Below are 9,853 nucleotides of genomic sequence, written 5' to 3' on the forward strand. Positions count from 1 at the left end.
AGGTCCACGTGCTTGCAAAGCAAGTACTTCACTGACTGAGCCGTCCCTCCGGCCTCTCTGCTATGCTTTAAGGATCTGAGCTGGCGTGGACGTGATCCCTTACAGTGCAGTCCTGTGGACTGAACCTGCAGATGGCAGTCAGCCTCCTGCCTGGGTGAGTTGGCCAGTCTGCTCCAGTGGAGAGAGCAAGTCGGCTGTCACCTTTGTCTGTTTGTCTCACTGGCCACCTGGTGTTCTTCTGAATGGTTTCCCTATTCTATCTGATGATGTTCTTCCCATAATCCTGTGATGCTGTATTTGGGAAGCTAGGAAAGGAAGCTGAGGGAAGCCCACTGCCTTCCTCAGTTCAATCTGTGGCTGACGCTAGCTTCAGAATTCACAGGGAGATCCAGGCCTCACTCTCATGAGGAAACTGGGATCTAGAGTTCCTTCATGAGACAGAATAACCCTGGGAGGCCCCTGCCCACTCTGTTCATCAATTCTCACATGTATGAAGCGAGTGTATTGGTAGTCACCCGTTGCAGGGTTCCTGTGCGAACTAAAGGCGGATAATTTGCTTAAAACGCTCGACAATGTTAAATTACCATGGCCATGAAGGGATGGCACTGAGATTTCTTTCACAGATAACATTGGTCTTTAGAGGTGCAGATTTTTAGCAACAGAAGGTCCAGTATGCGTATATAAAAGTACAGTGTGTGCATGTCTGAATGAAGCTCTCCAAGTATCCAAGAACATGGGGCAAATAAGGCCGTGTAAACGCTGTGGTGTGGTCCTCACAGGCTCTGGGAAGACAAGTCAGAGAGTTGCTCCTCCTACTTCTCTGAGGCCGAGCCGTGCTATACAGCTAGGCTCAGCTGTCTTCCTGTGTCAGCCTCCTGGGTCCTGGTATTCCAGGCACGAGTCACCACATCCCATCCGAAAATTGTCTTGATCTAGACACATCTGTCAATACTTTAAACGGAGTTAGAAATACATTGCCCAGAGGTCCTAAAAATTTCCCTCACCAAATGGATTTCTGGGTGGTTTTGATTCTGCAACAAACATAGTTAAGAGGCAGAAAGTATGGAGTTGACTGGAGAAATGGTTCGTGGGTTGGAGCATTTGGTGGGTAAGCATAAGGACCTAAGTTCAAATCCCCAGCACCCTTGAAAGGGGCCAGGTGTGATGTGTCACACATACAGTGGCAGCGCTGTAGGAGGCAGAGAAAGGAGAGTAGTTAGGGTTCTCTGTGGTCAGCCTAGCTCTAGTTCTGATGAGAGATTCTGTCTTAGGGGCAAAAGGCAGACAGGGGGAAGCAGGACACCTGACTTCTACCTCTGGCTCCCTTATGTGCACACACCAGCATGGACCCCACACATACATGCATATCCACTACATGTAAACCACACAGAGAGACACACGTGCAAAATAAGATGAAAAACATCCTCCCTCAAAAGGGTTCTATTAAAAATGAAATCAGGTTTCTTCTTCAGATTTGCAAAAGTTTTACGTTTTATAGCATCAAGCATTCTTAAGAATAATTTATAACCTTCTGTTATTTCACAAATGGCTCTCTTTTATCTTATTTTTGAAAATTCCAAAGAATTAATTAAAATGTTGTACTAAAAAAAAAAAAGGGGGTTGGGGATTTAGCTCAGTGGTAGAGCGCTTGCCTAGGAAGCGCAAGGCCCTGGGTTCGGTCCCCAGCTCCGAAAAAAAAAAAAGAACAACAAAAAAAAAAAAAAAAAAAAAAAAAAAAAAAGAAAAAAAAAAAAAAAGAATCCAAGTACTTCCTATTCAGAAACCAGTGACTATCACAAGAGTCAATAGTAAAAAAGGAAAAAAAAAAAGAAAGCCAACAATATTATTTTATTTTTATTTATGTGTGTGTGCTTGTGTGTGTATATATGTCACATGTGTGCAAATACCCACATTAGCTAGACAAGGGCATAGGATCCCCAGAGCTGGACTTACTGGCCATGTGAGCCCCCTCCATCCCCCGACATAGGAGCTGTGAACTAAACTGTGACCCTCTAATAAGCAGGACACGCTCTCAACTTCTAGCCATCTGGTCAACCCCTTGCTTTCCTTGTTTTCTCTTATAAAATAAAATAAAATAAAATAAAATAAAATAAAATAAAATAAAATAAAATAATAAAATGAGACATGCTCACACTTCAGTTTGGTATCGTGTTAATAGTTATCTGAAAACAATGGTTAGATTCTGTCTCTCTTCCTCAGCTGCGTGTGTGTCCTCCCTCAGCTGCACACTTGTGGAGCTGTGTGTTCTTCACCTTATCCAAGCAGCAGAGGCAGAGGCAAGAGGAGATGCCGCTCTCTTTCATCACGGCAGACTCCCAAGAATCACAAAAATCTAAAATCATACTGCTGGCTTTTGCCTCTTTAAAATCTTCAACGCGGGGCCTAGACAGATGGCTCAGTGGTTAAGAGCACTGACTGCTCTTCCAGAGGTCCTGAGTTCAATTCCTAGCAACCACATGGTGGCTCACAACCATCTGTAATGCGATCTGATGCCCTCTCCTGGTGTGTCTGAAGACAGCGACAGTGTACTCATATACATAAAAATTAATAAAAAAAATTAAAAGAAACCATTTAAAAAATCTTCATGCAAAACAAATAGTTTTGTTGGAAGACTATTGGAGAAAATAGTTATATTTTATACTAATGCTATTTTCTTTTCTTTTTCTTTTTCTTTTTTTTTTTTTCTTTTGGAGCTGAGGACCGAACCCAGGGGCTTGCGCTTGCTAGGCAAGCGCTCTACCACTGAGCTGAATCCCCAACCCCTAATGCTATTTTCATTAACATTGAATGGGATTATTAGACTCATAAATGAATTTACGACTATTTAAAACTTGTTAGTTTTGATTTCCAACATGACAAAGGTCACTAGATGCTGGAGATTGGTCCTAATGCTTTGATTCATCAGGAGTCTACTTGTCCAGACGCTGAAGGTTGTTGTCCCCAATTGATTTTGATCAATCAGTAAAGATGCCAAAAGCTAATGGTTAGGCACCGGGCACAGGTAGGACACAGAGAGGAACGGGCAGATTCACCACTGGCCACTTCCCCAGTCAGCCCTGAGGTAGCAGGGGAAGGTTTAGCAATGCCCAGCCTGGGCTGGAGAGATGGCTCAGTGGTTAAGAGCACTGACTGCTCTTCCAGAGGTCCTGAGTTCAATTCCCAGCAACCACATGGTGGCTCACAACCATCTGTGATGGTTAGATACACCAGACGCCCTCTTCTGGTGTATCTAAAGACACTACATTTCATTCATTCATTCATATATATATATATATATATATATATATATATATATATATATCTGTCCAACCTTTGAGGTAGCTTATTTTTAAAAATAAGCTAATGTGTGTGTGTATCTTTCGCTCTCAGTTCTAAGCTAGCTCCTGGGCAGGTGTGCGCGTGCAATCTTCCAGGAGCCAAAGTGGTACAGCAAAAAGCTCACCGATACAGCTAGGTCTTGTGTGAATAAAAACCTAAACTCCTTCCAGCCCTTGATTGTTTCTGACGGTGTCAGGGTGTGAGTCTGAAACGTCCCCACAGGTCATGCTCTGAACGCTGTCTCCTGTAGGCAGGGATACTTCGAAAGGCGAAGGTAGGGTCCAGTTGAAGCAGATGGGTCACTAGGGGGCTGGCCCTTGAAGGTAGTTCGCGCTCCTGGTTTGGTCCTGTGTCCTCAGATGTCTGTAGGGCACCATGATGTGAGAAGCCTATCACAGGCTTGTCCGGCCCCTAAGCTTACTCATGCCTTTCCCCATTGGGATGCATTAGCACTTTGAAAATGCTGAGCCCTAACCCTTCTGCATCTCTTACGTGTTGGGTGTTTTGTCTTAATGAGAAAGGCAAGTGATACGGCTCCAGAGGACACAATTTTAATTATTTTTCCATAATTTTACAAGAAGTAAATTTTCGTTAGAAAGTCCACAGGGAGTAGGGGCTGAGAGTGTAGCTCAAAGGCAAAAGAACTCAGCGAGCCCTGGTTCAAACACCATTATGACTCAAAAAGATGAATGGGAAGAAAAAACTGCAAAGGAATATGCAAAAAAAAATCTATGAGCCTGTCTTGGGAAGACCCTTTTTGATAGTTGTCTCATTTCATATCGATATCATACACAGAGCACTCATTCCAAAACACTGCTTCGGTTCTGTTTGGAGACAAGGATTCGGTAGTCATGACCACCCCGTTTTTGTAAAGCTCCCCCTCTTGGGTTAAACAGTGACAATCACTGACATTATAGCAATTTGGTCCCTGGAACTAAAGTAACTTGTTCTTTTAGATTCTCCCCTCCCTGGTCACTGACAGCCCAGGAACGGCTGGCCGGCAAGATGGTTATTAATAGCTCACAAAAGGAAGCTTTTCAGTCCTCCTTCCCACCTCTTGCCATCCCTCTAACTCTCCTGGGACAGCAGGTGTCAGGTTCTGGTTCTCACACCAGAGATCCCCAAGACAGATTTCCTCCCAAATGAAATGTCAAGACATGGATCATTCTTCTGCCATTGATTCATCCTTCTGGTCAACCTTACTCCCTATAGGGCGTCGGGGAGTTCCTTTCCCCAGTAGGGTTCCTCTCCCCTCTGTTCTCCTTTCTGCTTCCCCTCCTTGATTGATTCTTTCTATCTCTTCTCCTTGAGCAGCTCAGACAAAGACTATTTCCATCACTCTCATCACCACTGCCACTGGGTGAGTCACCATTAGGTGACGTTTGAGATCTCCCTGCTTTGGAAATTCTTCTTTCAGACATGAGCCACACAGACTTCTTAGAGGTCCAGACCTGAGGCAGAGAGTTTCCCTTGTGGGAACCGGTGGACAGGGCTCTCTCTTCCTCCCAGTGGGTTCCTACTAAAGAGCCAGTGACTTCAGTTCATCCCTTCCCTTTGGCTTAGTTTCTGTTGAATCTTCTTCTTCACTCTGCTGAGCAGACATGGGCCACCAGTCCTCTAAAAGGGGCCCCATTACCTCAGTTTCTCTTGTTCTGCTGTAACATGGCCTGGCTAAAATGTCCCCTCATTAATTCCAGAGGGTATAGTCCATCTAACTTCCAAACTCACTAAGACACTAAAGATTCTCTCCAATATGGTGGAAGATGGGCTGGGTTTTATGTTCCCAAAGCCCCACCCCCTTTCTTCACCCCCACCACCCTTCTCTCAGCTCTCTCTACTCCACCTTCCAAGATCCTGGACTTCATTCTCGAATCTGACCCTCCTCCTAACTGACCATGTTCCCTTTCTCAATGCCTCCCTTCTTTGTCAATTTCGTGCTACTTTCCAAATCCTGTTATGAAAATTCTACTCCAGAAAAAAAAATGTCTTTCCTTTTGCTGGCTGGAGAGCAAGGGCTGCCTCAGCCATTTTCCTTCCTAGACAAATCTCCTCCCACATCAAAGTCCCTGCTCTAATCAGGTAATTGGAGCTGTCCAGCTCCTCCAGTGGTCAATCAAGTTCTGGTCCCAGTGAGCTGTGGCTATCAATTTGACACAAGCCTAGAGTCCGCTGGGAAAAGGGAGCCTCAGTGAAGAATTACCTCCACCAGACTGGCCTGTGGCTACGTCTATGAGACATTTTCTTCATTGCTAATTGACGTAGGAGGACCCAGTCCACTGTGGGTGGTGCCATTCCCTAAGCAGGTGATCTTGGGCTGTATGAGAAAGCAGGCTGAGATGGTCAGAGGGGCAAACCAGTGAGCAGTGTTCCTTCATGGGTTCTGCTTTCTGTTCCTGCCCTGGCTTCTCTCGACGATGGACTGCAAGCTGTCAAATGAAAAATCCTCTTTCCCCTAAGTTGCTTTTGGTCTTTGTGTTTATCACAGGAGCAGAAAGCAAATGTTATTATGTAAGAACGAAACAAAAAACAAACAAACAAACAATCCCCCCAAACCCAAACAAAACAAAACAAAATAACAAAACAAAAACCAGTAAGATGCATAGTCCCGACATAAAGTGAGTGAATAAAAACCATTCCTATTTCTTTTAAAGATGTGTGGTTGGGGGGTTGGGAATTTAGCTCAGTGGTAGAGCGCTTGCCTAGCAAGCGCAAGGCCCTGGGTTCGGTCCCCAGCTCCAAAAAAAGAACCAAAAAAAAAAAAAAAAGATGTGTGGTTGGGGTGTGTGTGGATGTATATATACATACATATAAACGTGTTTAAGATGGTATAATTTAAAAACTATACAGTCTGCTTAATGACACATAGTTCTCTTTTAGAATACATTTAAAGCGATTGCTTTACTCCTTCTATGTTTACGACTGTTGGACACTTGGGGCACAGCGTGCTTTTGATGTGTTTAAAGTACATTACTAAGTTTTAATTTAAGACATAATTGATTTCAAGATTTTACTAACAAAATCAGGTGTAAAAAGCCATTAAAATGTAAAAAGACGGGGCTGGGGATTTAGCTCAGTGGTAGAGCGCTTGCCTAGGAAGCACAAGGCCCTGGGTTCGGTCCCCAGCTCCGAAAAAAAGACCAAAAAAAAAAAAAATGTAAAAAGACATGAAGGAGCCGTAGATATGACTAAAATGAAACCTCAGCTCTTAAGGCGCACCCTCTGCGGCCATTGCTCGTCTTAACTCTGTTTACCCTCTGCGCAGGCAGTCTGAGGTGCCAGGCTCACACACTGCGGTACCTCCCAACCCGTTTCCTTGTTTCCTCGCAACACCTTTACATCCTGTCCGGTTCCTCTCCAGGCTTTGCCTTACTGTTGGGGTTTTGATGCCCCCTTCTTTTCTTGGCTCTTGCTGCACTTCTTTCTTTCTGGACTCCGGCCCTCAGCAAGATTCCTGTTCCCCTATCCATTCTCCGGGACCCCTCCCTGTTCACTGTGACAAAATTCCCAGGACTGAGTTGAGGATCCCTACTGGCTTTGAATCAGAGCCCACTGTCCTTCCGTGTCCCCTGTGATCGCCTAACCCAAAGGGGAAACTGGGGCTAAGAAACACTGATCTGCTTTCTCTTTCTCTCTGCCCTATGTGGACCTACCTGACTCAGCTGATGGAGACTGAGACTCCCTCCCCAGTGGGCACCATTCCCTCTTACCCTCCCAAGAATGACTGCCATTCCCGACCTCAAACTAACCTCTAAGATTAGATCACATTTGTTACAAATTGACTGTGTTGTAGTGCCTCTTGACCACAAGACCCGTGATAAATGAAAACAGCAGTTCCGGGGCACGCTGGGCACTCTTCATAGCCCTCTGCTTTTTTCCGTGGCGCCTGACCCAGGGCAGCCTGCATAGCCAAGGACCTGCCAGCAGAGAGCCGGAAGGGTCCGGTGAATCTCTTATTTCCTCAGGGACTGTGAATCTGAAACTGTTCTATTAGGACATTTGCCTTTATGCTTTAGCAGTTGATAAAGCAACAGGCTCCTGACAGCCAACTCCCGTCATCCTTCAGTGTTCCAGCTCTTCGTGATGCGACCTGAAGGGAGACTGAAGCTCAAAGCGAGGATCCATTGTCCTTGTGCGCTAATTAGAGGAACTTAGACGAAAACCTGGAATGCCGGATTTTGGGATTTCGCTTTACAAAGCCGGAAGGGCTAGCAATGTCCTCACAAATTGCATGAACGAGGAGCAGGGAGCAAAATTGAGAGCTGGCTGTCTTTTTCAAAGGACACCACTTTGCAGTGTTTCTTGATCCCCACTCACGCTAGATACTCCCCTGGCTCCTGATCCAGCCGCTGCTGCCACTTAGCCTCAATTTTGCACCGTCCCCCTCTCCCCCTGTTTCTCTTGAGAAAAATTCACAATCATCAAAGCTGTTTCTTATGCCGTGTTTTATCAAAAGTTTGAAAACCGGTGAGAAAACCCCAGGTCTTTGTGAAATATGGGAGAGTGTTTGTAAAGGAAATGCTTTGTGTATTTCATATTTTATATTCTATATTTAATCTAATACAATAGCCATGCAGTTTAAAAGATACATACATATATAGTTTCATATATATATATTACACAAAGTAAAGATTCAAAGACCGTTTAATGTTCAGAACAGCAAGCATGATTTTTTTCCTGTGCAATGCTTAGATATTCTGATAATTTAAAGTGCACTTTAGAATGTGTTGAGGAAAACTTTGGGCAGAGAGTCTGTGTGGAGGTATTGATCGTAGGCCCTGGGTCACCTTCCTGATTTCTGGGTCTGAGTTCATGCATGTCTATACGTGTGGGTGCTGTGTGCACGCATGTGGAAGCTGGAGGTCAGCCTCAGGTGTCACCCTCAGGATGCTGTCCTCAAGATGTTTTTAAAACAGGGTCCCTCACTGGGGTGGAGCTTGCTGGTTAGGTGGCTTGGGTGGTGAGCGAGCCCTGGGAATTCATCTGTTTCTGCCTCCCCTCAGCTGAAATTAAAAGGACTCCGTCCACCACACCCTATGAATTCTTGGGATCAAACTCAGGTCCTCATGCTTCTACGACGATGACAAGGGTTTTACTGAGGGAGCCATCTCCTGGGTTCTTGTTTTTTGTTTTTTTCTTTTTCTTTTTTTCGGAGCTGGGGACTGAACCCAGGGCCTTGCGTTTGCTAGGCAAGTGCTCTACCCACTGAGCTAAATCCCCAACCCCCATTTCCTGGGTTCTTATGTTTCTGACTCCTATGACGTTTGGGCTAGCAGTCTATCCATCCACCTCCCCTGTGCACTTGGAGAGTTCTAAGCTGAACCATTTGAGCAACAGATCTTTCCCTTCAGAAGATGAGTTTGCTTCTTTCCCATATCAAGGGTATCTCTGTCTCTCTAGAGCTGTGGCTGAGAATGAGAGATATTCTCCTGAGGAGCAATAAAGGACTGTTCAGACCACTGAAGCAGGAACCAAAGAAAAGCAGAAAAGATTTTCAGAGCAGGAGGCAAAAGTCGAACACCCAAACTGCATCTGTAATTTCCTTCCTCCTGTTGTTCTGGAACTTCAGTTATCGGCAGACACATTCCCTGTAAAGTGGCTCACAATGTATCTACTGAATTTAAAGAAACCTCAGGGCTAGGGAGATAGCTCAGCAGATAAAGGCTGTTCCAGGCCGAGTCTGACTACCCGAGTTGAAGCCCCAGCCCCACAGTGAAGGAGAACCTACTCCTGCAAGTTGCCCTTTGACCTCTATAGGTGCACCAAAGCATATGCATATCCTAGAAGTTGATGTCTGTCACAGGCAGAAAACAAATACTGTCTTCTCTAGATTAAAATAAAATCTAAAAGCTACATATACAACAGAGGTTTGAAAACATCTTATATTCTGGTTAAATTGTATCGCCTGATGTCCGTCTGACTGGCCTGAGATCCACCCTGGACGTTAGTAGGTGCAGGCAGCTCTGTGTGTCTCTGAGGGCACCACCAGACAGCATTCACTAAGGGGTGTGCTAGTGAATTTATTCCTTTCCCTGACCAAATGCCTGACCAAGAGCAACCGAGGGGAGAAAGAGGTAGTTAGGTTCCCGTTTTGAGGGTGGGGTCCATCATGGCGGCAGGAGCATGAGGCAGCTGGCCACATTGCACCTTCTGTGTGGAAGCAGAGGAAGATGAACACTGCCGCTCAGCTTGCCCCTCCCCCTCTTCCTGATCCAGTCCTAGCCCATGGGGTGGTGCTGTGCACACTCAGGGATGCTCTCTCCTTTTCTGCTAGGTCTTTCCAGAAGCACCCTAAGACGCTCGCCCGGAGGTGTACATCCGTGCTCATTCCAAGTCTAGTTTAGCTGGCAAGGAAGATGAATTATCTATCACACGGGACTGACTTTCCCCGATAATGTGAGCAGTGCTATCCAATAGGCTGAGGATCCTCCGGATCGAGTAGGAGACAAAGGAAGGGGGAACTTGGGAACAAAGGCTACCACTTTCTCCTTCTCCTTCACGGCTGCCGTGATTTTGT

This window comes from Rattus norvegicus, chromosome 3, assembly GCF_021556685.1.
Source record: "Rattus norvegicus strain SHRSP/BbbUtx chromosome 3, alternate assembly SHRSP_T2T, whole genome shotgun sequence".
Taxonomy (NCBI): Eukaryota; Metazoa; Chordata; class Mammalia; order Rodentia; family Muridae; genus Rattus; species Rattus norvegicus.